The sequence below is a fragment of the Electrophorus electricus genome, chromosome 8, assembly GCF_013358815.1.
Source record: "Electrophorus electricus isolate fEleEle1 chromosome 8, fEleEle1.pri, whole genome shotgun sequence".
NCBI classification, from domain to species: Eukaryota; Metazoa; Chordata; class Actinopteri; order Gymnotiformes; family Gymnotidae; genus Electrophorus; species Electrophorus electricus.
In genome coordinates, this window is record NC_049542.1 from 5,925,544 (window position 1) to 5,940,790 (window position 15,247).

A 15,247-nucleotide genomic window follows, 5' to 3' on the forward strand; every position below is an offset into this window, starting at 1 on the left:
CTCTCTTTTTCTCTTTCTTTCATTCTTCCTCCTCACGCCTGCTCCCTCCCTCGCTGGCCTGCTTGATCGTGGGGAGCTCAGACCACAGGCCAGCAAGAAAAGAGAGAGAGAGAGAGAGAGAGAGAGGAGAGAGAGAGAGAGAGAGAGAGAGAGGCCGCGCTAAGAGCTGATGAATGCTGCAGTGTTGTGTTCCTCAGCATGACTGGCTGGGTAATAAGAGGGGAGCACCTCCAGAACAGCAATCCCTCGGCCTGATCGCTCTCCCCAGGCAGGGTGGAGCCTGGTTTGGCATTCCTCAAGTCTTTGAGGGCCCTAGAGGGGAAAAAAAAACACCCAGAGATTTAATAGCCACCAGGAGCAGGAACCAGCAGGCTGGCCAGAGAGACCCGTCGGTTTGGTAAGTACTCCCAAGCAATTTTAGGCTTTTTTTTTAATACATAGCTCACTAACGTGGAGCACCAGAGGACGTTGGGAATGCTCAGGCTTGCAGGGGGATTGTTGTGGGTCAACTCGCACCCATTTGCACCTGACATGTGCTCAGTGGTGTAATCACAGTTCTGGGCCTGTTCCAAGTGTGTGTCAAAATGACTACTTTAATACTGCAAAGGAGAGTACTAACATTTACCAGACTTTCATGCTCACTTTTTAATGTCTCATGCGACCTTGGACTTTAAGAAAGGTGCTACAATAGTAATAAATAATGATAAAAATAATAATAATTCTTTCTAAAAAGGCTGGATATTACCATTGATTTTCCTGTCATAAGTGACAATTAAGTTATAAAAGAGAGGAAATAAAATGAGAAAAGACAGAAGAAGAAGAAGCAGAAGGCTCTAAAGGAGCTCCTAATATTACTTAAGGCCCTTCTAATAGGACAATTTTCAGATTTATCTTAAATGTCCTCATTTTCTGTGTGAAAGGTTCAAAGAGGAGCAGACCCATCCTGTAGTAATCTGTCATTCTGAGCAGCAGCGGATGCCCATTACGCTTGGGTGAGAGACACAAACACAAAGAAATGTTTCCTTCTCTGATTTAATTACCTGAAGAGAAGCATTCACCCTGGCAAAGCACAGGAGGAGACAGAGCAGGACTGGGGGGCGGGGCTATGTGGAAGTGTCGAACCGCAGGCGCTGACTAATGTGCTCTCATTAAAACCCAGAGCAAAAACCCTCTCGTGCCCCTAATCTATGAATTATTATTAGGCCAGGGACCTTGATTTGTGTTCACTAAACATGAGTGATGTTCTCATTTAACTTACTACCTCTCTTCCACATGCAGACAGGAAAAGAGTGAGACTTCCTCACCTCAACCAATGACTTTGATTCCACAGAAATATTGTTGTTCCTGTTGAATCTCCAAGTCAAAAAAGTGCTAGGAGTGAAAGACATGAAGTTAGCAGGCAGGTTATCACTAAACACAAGCCATAATTTCATCATTATTTTCAAAATCAGTTTAGTCTCAAATATCAATCGAGACATTATGGTGTGGGACACTTAAATGCAATTCGGGGACACACCGGTGATTGCCACGTCAGCCTAATGACTGTTTGCATTTCCTTTTGTGTCATTTTCCAAGGTCACATGGCCTGTGGGGACCTGCAGGTTTGCTCCTTGACAGATGAAGACATCCAGACGGCAGCAAAACATGCAGCAGCTGCCTTCCCCACACCAGCTCAAGTGTCAGAGCCGCCCTGTGGAAGACTGACTATATCTGGGTACACTTTGGGTTGATTACCAACGCCCTACCCCTACCCGCCCTACCCCTAACCGCCCTACCCCTAACCGTCCTACCCCTACTCGCCCTATCCCTACCCCTACCCCTACCTGCCCTACCCCTACCCGCCCTACCCCTACCCACCCTACCCCTAACCACCCTACCCCTAACCGTCCTACCCCTACCCCTACCCGCCCTACCCCTAAACGTCCTACCCCTACCTGCCCTACCCCTACCCGCCCTACCCCTAACCGTCCTACCCCTACCCGCCCTACCCCTACCCGCCCTACCCCTAACCGCCCTACCCCTACCCGCCCTACCCCTACCCGCCCTACCCCTACCCGCCCTACCCCTACCCGCCCTATCCCTACCCCTACCCCTACCCGCCCTACCCCTACCCGCCCTACCCCTACCCGCCCTACCCCTAACCGCCCTACCCCTACCCGCCCTACCCCTAACCGCCCTACCCCTAACCGCCCTACCCCTACCCGCCATACCCCTACCCGCCCTACCCCTAACCGCCCTACCCCTAACCGCCCTACCCCTACCCGCCCTACCCCTACCCGCCCTACCCCTAACCGCCCTACCCCTACCCGCCCTACCCCTACCCGCCCTACCCCTAACCGCCCTACCCCTACCCGCCATACCCCTACCCGCCCTACCCCTAACCGCCCTACCCCTAACCGCCCTACCCCTAACCGCCCTACCCCTTTGCAGTCACCTGAAAATGCTCACGTGTCATTCTGCAAGCTCAGCACGACCGATGCTCACCTGTTCCCAGAATAAAGAAAGGGACCATGCTGGGAAGTTTTGGGCAGAGGTCAGCGCAGAAGTACTGGTCAAGGAAGAAGAACGCTTCCACCACTTGCGGAAGAGCACGGCGAGAGGTCTGTAGCAGATACAGGCAAGAAATAGGATTGGCCCTGTGGAAACGGGACAACAATAACACACCTTACTGATTGTTGACCCCCCCCCCCCCCCAATCACAGGTGACTTTTCATTCTTGGCAATGGAGACAAGTAAGAAGAATGGAGGCTGTGTTTGGAAGGCCAATTCACAGTTGATCAGACATAAACACTCCATGGTCTTGGCCATGCAATGGCTAGAAAAGAAGAAGAAAGTTGGACCAGAAAAGGCTGGAACCACAGCAATAACAGTACTGAGAGTGCAGAACTCCTATATTTCACATATCAGTTTTGGTGTCAGTTGTTATCCCTTCTTCACAATTACAGCTTGAGAGCCCTGATTCATGAAACTAAAAAATTCATTTTTATTCATGAAAGGAACAAATATATTTTGCTTATTCGAGTCCCATGAAAATACAACTCCCATTCTGAGGATAACTTAAGGTTGGCTTTAATTTGAAGAACTCCTGTCTTGTTGTTTAGTTCTTTGAACACGGCCGCAGCTGCTAACTACATTTTGGCAGGGTGGCCAAGCAGAAGAATTTGTTTAGCTTACCTCAGACGCGGACTCCCAGGTACCACCGACAATCTGACCCGTTTCATGTTCCAAAGCCAGTGACTCTGTGACTCCTATAAATCTCTCACACCAGAGAGAGAGTGAGAGAGAGGGAGAGAAACACAGAACGTGAGAGACAGAGAGAGTGTGTGAAAATGATGGAGAGAAAACAGCCTGCGTTGGTTTTCCATGGCATGAAAGAGTAGACGAGAGAATCTGTTTGAACGCAAACGCCCAGCAGGGAGGGTTAGGTTTTCACTGTCATTCCAGCCGCCTCGGTCCGGACTGTTTCGCTGACATTACTGGGGCTTGTGATCTGTGCCAGGCTGGGGCCGCCATCACACTGCCTCACCCCACTTGCGTGCATGTTTTAACCTCACTGCCACCCTTCCTCCTTCCTCCCGCTTTTACCATCTCCTCAGCTTCCTCAGTGATAGATTGACCTGCCGCAGTGCTCATGGTCTCACATTTCAAACATTTGGGAGAGCAGTGGTGCTTCTTCTAAGCATGGCTGGGTTTGGCTTTTGGATTTTGAAAGGAGCTGTAATGAGGTGGAGAGTGCAGGCTTCAGTCCATGACTCTGAGTCTGGAGAGAGAACATTACGGGTCCGAATTTATGATTGTACTTATGGGCTAAATTCATTACACACCAACTTAATAATCATAAATCAGACACTAACAACAGCTGTCATTATTCGGAAAGATTTTTAAATGTATGTGTGAATATGCCATCCTTGGTGTGAGGACGGATACAACAAATAAGTGATCTGGCAACCTTTAGTGATTATTGTTCAGTCAGAAAATGAATGCCATAAAACATGAGACCAAATGAGCCAGGACACACAAAGAGAGAGAGAGATAGAGAGAGAGAGAGAGAGAGAGAGAGAGAGAGAGAGAGAGAGAGAGAGAGAGAGAGAGAGAGAGAGTAATGACATTCACTGAAGCATCTGTGGTGATAAAAGCAAACACCATGCAATTAGCTCCCTGCAGTCCGGGACTCTGAGCTTCCCGCCATTCACCCACAGACTGAGGAAGAGACAGGCAGGACATTCAGATGGGCTTATTACCCAACAGATTGCCTTGCTTTCATCTTTATGTATTTTGGGCATATTGTATATGTATATTGGTAGCAGGAGTGATTGGTGTTATGTACTCTTAATATTCTGCTGACTTGTTCCCTTGTGCATTCAGGTGCTATTCGGCAAGGCTTCCTGACCCTCTGGTAATGACATGTCAATGAGCGTGTCATCAATGTAACTCTGCTTTTCCCCTGCACAGACACCAAGGTTCAGCATGTCAAAAATATCCAATATACAACTCCTAAGGCTGAAAATGGTATGTCACTCTGTCCACATCAAGTGCAATGTTTTTGGAGGATATTTAATACAAAACCTTTTAGTAATACATATAAAGAAGTCCTGCCTGTAGCTGCTGAGGTCGTTAATATCTCCCCAAAATCTGTGCATGTCCGAAAAAGCTGAGTGCAGTGATTCAATATTGAGCTTGTTTAATAATTCATCATGTCTGGTTTTCTGCAAAGGAAACGAGCAGAGACAGACAACAGGGTCCAAGTCCTTCATCTGGGAGCTCCAATGCCAGGAAAAAGTCCCTAATCCATCCTCCGCAGTTGTAGCTGAGAAGCAGAGTAGAGTTAGTCGGCTGGGGTGGGGAGGGCTCAGCTGTTCATCAGGCCGCTCATCAGAAGGCCAAAAGTCTCCTCTGTTCTCATCAGAAGGCCAGAAGTCTCCTCCATTCTCATCATTTTCTATGCAGTTCAAAGAATAGAAAACTCATGTTAGGATTGTAGCTTTGATGACCAAAAGCCCAAAAAAGCAGTGGTGGATGGAGAGAGAGAGAGAGAGAGAGAGAAAGAGAGAGAGCGCAAGGGAGATATGGAGGAAAAGTGAATGTGCAAGACAAGGACAGAAAGCATGAGAAAAAGACGGGGGAGAAATACAGAGTGCTCCTTCTACCGAACCTGCAGAACTTAACCCAAGTGTTAGCATGAGTCTGCCGGCAGACTCTGAATTGCGAGCACGTCCCTGTCATTAATGCAGCCTGCCGGGCTTCTGACTCCAGCCCGAGGTGATTTTTTTTTTTCTTTTCCTAGAGGCAAAGAAAGGGGGATTATGTAAGCTTTGAGGGATCGGCGCACGTGCAGCCTGGCTCTCCTGCACTGTTTCATCTTCTCGTTCGCGCCAGTCTTCGTCAGGGCAAAGGAGACGGCAAAAGTGCTGACTGGTGCCGGGCTTTGAAGTGTTGGCCTGCACCGTGCTCCCAATGCTTGACCTTTTCCCCACTCTTCTCTCTCTCTCTCTCTATCTCTCTCTCTCTCTCTCTCTCTCTCTATCTATCTTTCTCTCTTTCAACCTCAGTTTCTGCATGCCCCACCTACCAAATCACCCTCCCACTTCTTGCCTGTCCTCAATTTCCTCTGGACTGCTACACTCGCATTCCCATTGCATTCTGTAGGGACATTTGCCATTTCTGGTCATGGCAACATGTCATGGCGAACTGTCAGAATTGGGCGGGATTTGGGCACTCTCACTTGTTCCCACACTAGTCGGTGCAATGTGGGGACCAACCACATGCTTCGACCTCTGCCTCACTGGGCTGGGAGTACTGCATTGCCCAAATAAACACGCCAGCCTATCAGCAGCTAGGATACCAATCAAACAATAATAAGTAGATGTACATTCATGTTTCATTTGTCGCCATTTTACTGTCAGTGATTTGGGGCAGAAGTGGTCTCAGAAGGGTGGACGATGTCACTGCGGGTTAAATTAGGAAAGAAGGGCCCTCATCGGCTGATGTGGTGGTGCCTTCTGAAGAGAAAAAGGGAAAATTATAATAAGATTCCGAGCAAACTGCCCTTGAGTCCAAGCATCCCCTACACTCCTAATCATAACATACTACGCTATGGAGAAGTAAAAACGGTGACGCGCACGCAGTGCCCTGCATATCTGAATTATTAACAGCATACTTTATCCTTGCAGCGATGCAGGCAGTATTTACATAGCTGACTGAGCTTTCACATTTGATTCTGTCACATCCCGTTATGCTGTTAGTTTCATACGATCGTCCCCAAACTATATTTAAATCCCACCAACGCTCAAAGCATAGCCATGGCTGAAAATTTGATCCACAAATAACTTTGCGCTATATAAAATGCAGAATACCCTTGAAAAGCATAAGAAAGGTAATCTGCTAATCTTGGAGAGACTGAAGTGTCAGAAAGAAGCAGAAACTAGCTGAGGGTGCTAGCCGTGAATGACAGGGCTCACCCTGAAACACAAATTTAATTGGAAAAGCACGACCCGCACAATGATATCAGATAATTAAATCAAGAAACAATTGTGCTTTACGTCTTCTTAAAACGCCGGGATCCACATCTGAAATCTGAAACCGCCAAAGTGGCCATACAGCAAAGGAACACTTTCATTTTCTGAATATAGCTCATCATCAGAGGATTAGGGGGACTCGGCTCCAAAACGTCAAAGATTAGCAATTCTTCCTAGTACCGAGACTTCTTCCCCGTTTCAGACACTCGGTAACAAAGCCCGTGAGTCCGCACCGCGCCTCGGAATAGGTGTAAAGTTTCGCTTTTGGAGACTAAATTGAAATCTCGCCATCCTGATATGATAGATATGGCTCCTGGAAACTTAATAAGTCATTCTTCAAGCTCATCAACTGTTCTTTGGCCGGAAGCGCTCCTCAGGCGCGAAAGGCGCCGGACGTCTCCGCGGTTCCATGAGAATAATGTATTTTCTGTCAAATCGGAGACATCTGAGTGACACCCGGAGACGACCATTAGACCTCATTGCCGTGATTCCGCGCTTTAATATCGCGCGTGGCTGAGAGACACGCGGGGCGAAAATAGATTTGTTTATGCGCGAGCGTCTGCTCCCCACGGCTACCGGGATATGAAGCCGCGTGCTGCACTCCATCAGAAGCGGAGACGCGAGTGCGTGGTGGCGCGCTGCATGATTGGCGCCATGTGGAATATTTAATTCTCATGGTCACACAGCTTTTGCATGCTACTGATCTTTAATATGTTAGGTAAGGTGACGCTCCCGTATTAAATAAACCTTACTCCTAAATGATCACACGAGTGCTAACATAGAGGTGTTTTATTTCTCATTCATTTTTTTATGGCTCATAAAATACTTTCCCGCCCCTTGATTTCTTTTCTTTTTTTCACTTACCATGAAAACAAGTTTTGACACATATGTACTTTCAGGTATGTTTGGCACTGGGCCTCTCTAGTGAACCAACCCAACAGTGGAAGAAAGAAAACACATAACCGACAGCTCCTGGTGTTATGGTTTCTTTTTCTCGCGTTTTGTTTCACTCTCTATCCGCATCTTTCAGAACCCAATAGCCATCCCCTCGTCAACTTTCCTGAGGGAGCGAGGTGAAAGCTGCCAAAGGGCGTGTCCAGCTTTTGACTCGCCTACCCATGATGCATTGCAATGATGCACTCAGATGGTTTTTACAGTGCTTGTTGATTTTTTCTTCAATAACAACTGTGAGAACACCATATCACCACATAGCATATGTCAGATGAGCAGATGAGATGTTTGCAAAACAATGCCACAAAAATAAAGGCAAACATCCACTGCTTCATAGCGTAGTTAATGTCTAGGAGCACAGCAGTCAGCTGCTGTCGCCATAGACAACGTAATTACAAGACTGATGGCAGATTAAAGCAGGACACCGAATACCAAACAAAGGTTAAGAGCACATTGTTTTTGGATGGTCTTTAGGAAATTGCAAACCGCAAAGTTCCCAACTGGTATTTGTCATGATGGTTCAGCCCCACAGATCCAGCTCTTAATCAGACAAATGCTATGGACGTGCTTGCGCATGATTTTGCAAATGCCACAGGTACGCTGAGCAGTTGCTAAAGGAGGTGAGATCGAATGAAAAGTTTATCTTGACGACATGCCGACGGCACAGGTGCATCTGCAAACAAAAGGCCAATAAGGCATTTACTCTCTTACTCGATACAGGTGCTGGTGTTGCTTTTAGTAATGATACCTGACAGTTTACCACAGATACCTACAGCCTTTCCTTTGCTCTTATCCACACTAATGTTTGCGGATGAGCTACCCCTTTAATGCCCAAATCAATCCAATTTCCAAAATCAATGTTCCTGAGATTCTGTATTTAACACTTTACCCTGCCCTCTAAACTCTGTTAATAAGGAATTAAATAATGTATTGAACAGTCACAAATATGAACAGAGGTGGTTTCTGTCTGATTCTGGTTGCTTATGTCTGATATACATAGCACAGTGATTTTCTAGGTCTTTACCCCTTAGGGTTTGCCATGACTCAGTGTGATGACGAAATTTCACCAAACTGCTGCTGCAAGAACAGACAGACTCTACTCAAGTATATAATGAGCACAATGCCTATGTGCATACGGCGTGAAAATAAGGTGGTGTGCACAGTAATATGATTTACTTTAATGGGGTTTCTATGCTATGACAAAAAAAAAAAACCTCCAATTATCCCACAAAGCAGCTTCTCGTAGCCCGCATAAGTGCAGCCCCATGATCCAGCATGGAGATCACGGGATACTCATGCTACTCCATGTTTTTATTGGAGCCAGCTGGCGCCCATGCATCTTTTTCTCACGTATGAATGATTTGACAGATGTGTAGGAATTAATGGATGAGCACAAATTTATTCAATTCGTCCAGAGTGCTTCCCCTCCCTCCCCAGTCTCACACAGCCATCCCACTCACTGCCAGCCCTCTTAATCAAAACAATATGGGCATAACATCGCAGACTGTTGCCCAAATATAAATAATAATAGATAGGGTGTTATGTGGCTGGATACTATGATAATTCGGGCTTAGCAGAGAGCTGCGTGCCACTGGACCCTGGCCACCATCTTTGAGGCTGAGAGTGGGTCGGGTGCTGATAAGACTCCCATGTGTGCCGGCAGCAAGGTGCAGAGTTCCAAATGCTTGCCTGTCGGGAAAGTGTGCTCGGACAGTGCTCAATGGCCTGAATGCATGTCCAACTTCTTCCTCTTGTCTAAGGTCTGCAACAGAACACCGGGAGGGAATGTAAGGCTCTGGAAAGTGCGATGACAATATGGCTGAAGGGGAGCCTGATCTCCAAATCATGCATGTGCAGCTGAGAAAAGGGATACATAAACAGGCCGTGTAGCTGCCTAGGTGCCCACTGGGTGGAGATTTCTATGGTAACTGCTGCCATCCAGCTCTTTGCTTCCAACTCCCAACCCCAGGGCTCCTATCCCACAATCCCATGCAGGTTCCAAATGTTTATTCTCATTTTCCGGTTTGTTTGTCATGTCAGGCTATGAGACGTGCCACTGAATGAAACCAGTCATTTTTTGCCAGCTATATATTGCTTTACATTCAGACCAGAGCTGTCAAACAAAGCTTTCAACTGGTGAGATCGGAGTGAAGCTCTCCTATGTGAAACAGCTCTTAACTTGTTAGAAGACTCGTAGGAGCATTCCGCTTGGCGCAATTCCCAAGTAGCAGCATCAGCATCAGCAGGTCGTTCTTCCGGCTGCGCAGGATAACATTTCATTCCTGTGTTGTGATGTGGATGACGTCGAGACAGGCTGTGCCTTCGCTGAGCAGTCTACATGGACCCTGATGCATGCGTTCACCAGTCAAGATTCAGACAACTTGTCAGCAAGGCCTGATTGTTATTTCAGACACAGAGTTTTAAGACACACACACACACACACACACACACACACTCACACACAAACAAACAAACAACCACACGTGTGTCCACTGACAAGTCCCTGTTCAGACAGCTGAGGCACGGGACATCGAGACAGCCATTTCCTTTGCACCCCCGCCCCTTCCATATTCCTCGTATGAGATGTTTATTTTTGTGAGGCTAGCCTTGGTCTCTCAAGGCAGCGGCTGCCTTAAAGAGGATGCGAGAATCCGCCATGTCCAGCTCTTATCATCTAGAAATCCTAGACGTGCTTAGACTCTCTCAAAGACAAATGACTCACAGCGCTTACCCTTAAGGGAGTTCACACATTTCACAAATTAACATTTTTGCCAAACTACACTATGTAACATTGATTGTTATTGATTCAGTAATCAATAATTCATTTTGTTGATAATTTTAAGCCCCGACTGAATCCTCCACAGAAGGCTAATATTGCCTGGGAGAGATCGGATACCTTCCCTCAGGTCATTAACACTCCCATTATTCGGCTGTAGGACAGAATCATTAACCTTTACCTAGTCATCTCTGCTGCTGCCCACCCGGGCCGGCTGCTTCCCTCTGCAGCTTGGGAGTAATCACCATGTCCACTTCTGTCCCTTCACCCACACGCCTGGTGTGTGGACGCACACGGTCACCTGCATGAATCAATTATCTGTCTCTACGGAACAGTTCCATTATGTGCAAACAATACTGCAAGCCAATTAATTTTGGCTCCAGTGTTTCACAAACTAACATTTGTTTGATCAAAAATATTCTTTAGCATGTTTTTCTCTCCCCCTTCCCAACCCCCCCCCCACCCCCACCCCCACCCCCAAATCCCAAATACTTATATTCCTTTCAACGGTTAATTTCATCAAAGATATAGTTATACCTAATGTGATGGTGCTGTTGGGTTATGACCAGGTGTGTATCTGTGGGGTTAGGTTATGATCAGGGGGTATTCAGGAAGGTTTTGCAACTAACCCAGTTCTGTTAACTCGGGGTTTGTGAAAAAACAGGCTCAGAAGAAGTGTAGGTTAGTTGCTACGGCAACATACGATGTGACGATAACCTGCTATGTAGCAGGTTTACTGGAGATATACAGATTTAATCATCAGAACACCAGCTGAATGTAGAACATTTCACATTGTGGACAGCCTCGGTTTAACTACAAATTGTATGCATCCATATTCTGTTTATTTTTTAATGTTCTTTTTAAAAAATTACTTTAAGCTTTCTTTTAACAGAGTGCAATGAACATAACTTAGGGCCTGTCCTTTTTGCCACTGGTCTATTGAGAAAGTAGATCATTCAGCTTACTTAGTGCTCAAATGTTTTTCAGGGCATAAATCTATGGAACAAGATCTCCATTTTTTATTTTAATTATTTTAAGTAGACTTTTAAAAATATATGTGCCTTTGCTAGTTTAACATTGTGGCTCTTACCATGAATCTTTTATTTCTTATAACCCACATAGACCCACGTTCCTATAACTGCTCCTTCAATAGTCAATGTATGTAAATCGAAATCTTTCCATACCATTAATACCATTCATATGCAGGTAATCACCGAAGACTTTCTTGCAGTTCAAGACTTACAATATACTTACGTTTCTCCACTATCAATAATAGTTAGTAATAGTTATACCAGACTGCAGGACTAGAGTCGGGATTGAGATACAAACACAGGCCAGGCAAGGTTTCAGTGCCTGAGTGGACTCAGGGTCATTCCTGAGAAGCCACTTTATTGTGGCTTGTTTAGTACTACAGACATCTTGCAATACCACACAATAACCTGGAGGAAGAACCTCAGAAGTGTAAGAGGTGGTAAAGTCCTTAAAAGACACCACTGGCATAAAAATCCTTCTCACTAAACGATCATAACCATCACCGTCTAACTGCAAACGCCTAAAAGCCTTTCATTTCTGAAAAGGAAAAAAAGAGGTATTCATTTGCTTCATGTCATGTTTTCATATATTTCATACATTTACAGCTTCGGACACATAGAGCTTAGGCTATACAAGATACTTAAAATCATCACATGCGAAACCTGCAAAAATCTGCCTTCTTCCTATAATCTATAGCATGAAGCTGAGGCTAACACTATAGGCATACCACTACAAAAATGAATTAGCAATGAGTAAAAGAATCTTAGTAATTTGAATTATACTTAAAAACTTTACATTTTCTTTGCTGTCAATGCTTAATTATGCTTGGATTACGTAGTCTATAATTTTTTTTTATTTTATATATATATATATATATATATATATATATATATATATATATATATATATAAACGTCACCCCCCCCCCCCCCAAAAAAAAGAAGAAAAAAAAGAGAGTAGAAGCCAGTGAGATAGCCGTTATGTATAAATAGGCTTTAGGCAATACAAGCTGTACAGTTTTGTTGACTGAGGTATCTCTTTTGGAACGTCAGCGGTCTTTCCTGTGCTAACGTTGCTGGTACCTTTTAAAGCCTATAGTCTGTATATGAAAATGTTAATTTCAAGATAGAGTGGAATAAGCTTTTATCGTTCGTATTCATTTGAATCCTATTACCAGCGCTCCGCTGATGGCTTTCAAAGTTAACCATGAACGCGTCAGTTAAATTCAATCTATTCAGAATCCGGATGCCGGATCGAGTTATGTCAACTCAGAGTTCAAGGTCAAGTGTAAGGTTTGTTAAACCCGCTTTCTGGAACACCCCAAGGTGTGCACATGTGGGGTTATGTTCTGATAAGTTCTGTAAATATTAAGTCCAACAGCTGAAAAGTTTCAGTCAGACATGAAGTCGATGCACTTACCAGAAGCTGTATGTAACGGATCTTCATATTTATACCATTTTCATCTATATGCATATGCAAATGGTGTAGTAAAATTCATTGCATATCAGATTGGAGGTAATATTGTGTGAAGATAGGCACTCTGGCGGACTACAAAGATTTTCCAAAGCTCCGATAGGTGCTGGTGTTGTCTAACTACAGCAATCACCGAAGAAGTGAGGAAGCGGCAGGGACAGTATCTCAAGCGATATTTCGTGCTGTGTTCATTTAAGACTTGTTTCGAAATGCATGGATAACATCGGCGAAATCCACAGAGCGTCGCGGAGTGAGTTTCAGGCACCTGTCACAGTCCAGCCGTGTGCACTTAAACAGCCAGTCAAAATCAACACCGTCAGTTTAACAACCGGTCGATCATTGAGATGTATTGCTTCAAAATTCTCTCTCTCTCTCTCTCTCTCTCTCTCTCTCTCTCTCTCTCTCTCTCTCTCTCTCTCTCTCTCAACAAAATGGGGATGTTAAACTAAACAGCATGGGTCCGCCGTTCACTGAAGTCGCCATGTTTGATAGTGGATTGATTCTGATAGATTCTTTACCCAACTATCTCCTTTTGATAAAAAACAGTGAATAAAATTAGGAGCCATTTGTTGGGCAGTGCAAAGCTGAGACGGCAAACGGCGGTTCTTTTAATCCATGTAATAGGTTATCGACTGTAAACCCCTGGGACTCGGATACGCGCACACAGGTAATCGGGTTTTACTTACGTTACAGTTTAGCATGCGGGATTATCAAAATCCTCCTCTTTATTTCCATTCGTTGGTCGTCTGCCTATCTGCCCCCAAAGGAGTTTAGACTGCCAGCTTCAATTTTAACCTTTCACACACGAACCCAGTTTAAAGCCTGAAGGAGGCGGTGTTTGTTCCTTGTAGTTATTTTATGGCGTTGACTGTCCCATAAATTAAAAAAAAAGTCATATTATCGATAATACGTGAAGCTATCAGGGTTTAGACATTTGCCCTCTTGTCGATTAGGATAGTAGGTTAGGCTACCATAACTGAGCGATATAGCCAATATTTGGACATGCTATTTTGATGTTAATTATTGCTAAAATAATTTCACTAACATTGATTTCATTTTTCAATCCAATATAAAACCTATGAGCTTTCCCAAAGCTTGGGTGATTTTAAAAAATCGAAACGACGGGAGAGGGTAAACCGAATATTCCCTTTAACGGCAAAAATAGCTCGACATTGACTAGAAAGGTTCGGGGTAACACACGCTCTGTTTACCCTGGGGAGCGAGGCAGCTCCTCTTCACTGATGAGTTACAAAACTAAAGATGGATTCTCAATAATTCACTGAAAAACACCGCTAATCATCACACACCTGTTTGTTTTTAGAAGCGCTAGCTAATTGTTCCGACTAATGGCACTATTCTCTCTCTGAGCGCTTCTCGTCCTCGCCGCCTGTGGCATTACTCGGAGATTTGGAGGGGGAACTGGATAGCTTTACTGGTGAGTTAAAAATACACATGAGATATTATGAAGCTACACCGTTGTTCTCAGGGGTAGAAAAGAGCTCACGATTATATTGATTGTCACGGTCAAAATCCCATGTCAAAGTTTGTTTTAATTATACCAAACAGGTGTTGCAGAGCAAGTGACAGATAACGGAATCATCAACCGCATTTGCAAAACAATGAACGTAAAGCTTCCGCTTTGTCTGTCATGTGAGCGACTTTGCATAATTATGTATCTATTTAATACTTCTGCATAATTATACACTTGCTAAAGCACGTGGAGTGCTGCTGTAGCTCAGTTCAGATTCTGGCTGAGGGGATTCGTCTCTAATTGTCATCCATTCACATTAACCTATGACACTATGTGTCATAGGGTCAGTGACCTATGGGTCAGTTATATAGGTTTATTAGAGCTTTTACAGCAAAGGGAAAGAAACCCAGCAAAAATTAGGTAAACCGTAGCAGGCAGTGATTTGAGGTGCTTGGTTTAATCGACAAACATCTCAGCTGACTCAATTTCAGTTAAAACGACTGCTCGGTTAGCATAGCGTGTCTTGTCCGGCAGCAGAGCTGGAAGAGACCTTTGCCTTCTGGCAGCTCCACAGGGACCTGTGGTCTATAGTGAGCCTCTCTCATCCCCTCCTGTCGTGTCATTTCCAGTTCGGCCCGCTGCCTCCACCTGGCTAGCCGGAGCCCGGAGATTGTCCAGGTGCCAGTGACGCGTGGCGGGATGCTGAGGTCAAGCGGGGGCGTATGGAGGGTTGTGGGTCTCTTCTGCCCCCACCGCCCAACTAAACAGACTCTGTCAAGGTCTGAGCCAGATTTGTCTGCGGGCAGCCGATCCCCAGTAGGCTTCTGTCGCTGGAAATGACACCACGTCAGGCGGCACGCCTGCAGGTCGTCACAGTGGAGACCTGCAAGCCTCCTCACCACCAACCTTTTAAGATTCCCTTGCCGTGCCCCCTATCTCTTCCTCTCTCCTTCTTGTTTTCTGTCACTCTAACAACGATTTAACAACTACTTTTTGCTTTTTTTTTTTTTTTTTTTTTACATAGATTCCC

General features: G+C 45.1%; 3 long non-coding RNA genes across 3 annotated transcripts; 1 reads left to right on the forward strand and 2 right to left on the reverse strand.

The window, feature by feature from the left end:
* Positions 1–67: 67 nt before the first annotated feature.
* LOC113579888 lies at positions 68–3,987 on the reverse strand. Its single transcript, XR_003410921.2, has 4 exons — positions 3,175–3,987; positions 2,485–2,602; positions 1,305–1,371; positions 68–312 (listed from the first exon to the last, which is right to left on the reverse strand). It is a non-coding gene; the product is annotated as an uncharacterized LOC113579888 (long non-coding RNA).
* On the forward strand, positions 1,591–2,974 carry LOC118241919. Its single transcript, XR_004776424.1, has 3 exons — positions 1,591–1,714; positions 2,495–2,600; positions 2,703–2,974. It is a non-coding gene; the product is annotated as an uncharacterized LOC118241919 (long non-coding RNA).
* A 4,927-nt stretch (positions 3,988–8,914) lies between the features above and the next one.
* Positions 8,915–14,173, reverse strand: LOC113579876. Its single transcript, XR_003410920.2, has 3 exons — positions 13,433–14,173; positions 10,424–10,543; positions 8,915–9,228 (listed from the first exon to the last, which is right to left on the reverse strand). It is a non-coding gene; the product is annotated as an uncharacterized LOC113579876 (long non-coding RNA).
* Between the last annotated feature and the right edge of the window lie 1,074 nt (positions 14,174–15,247).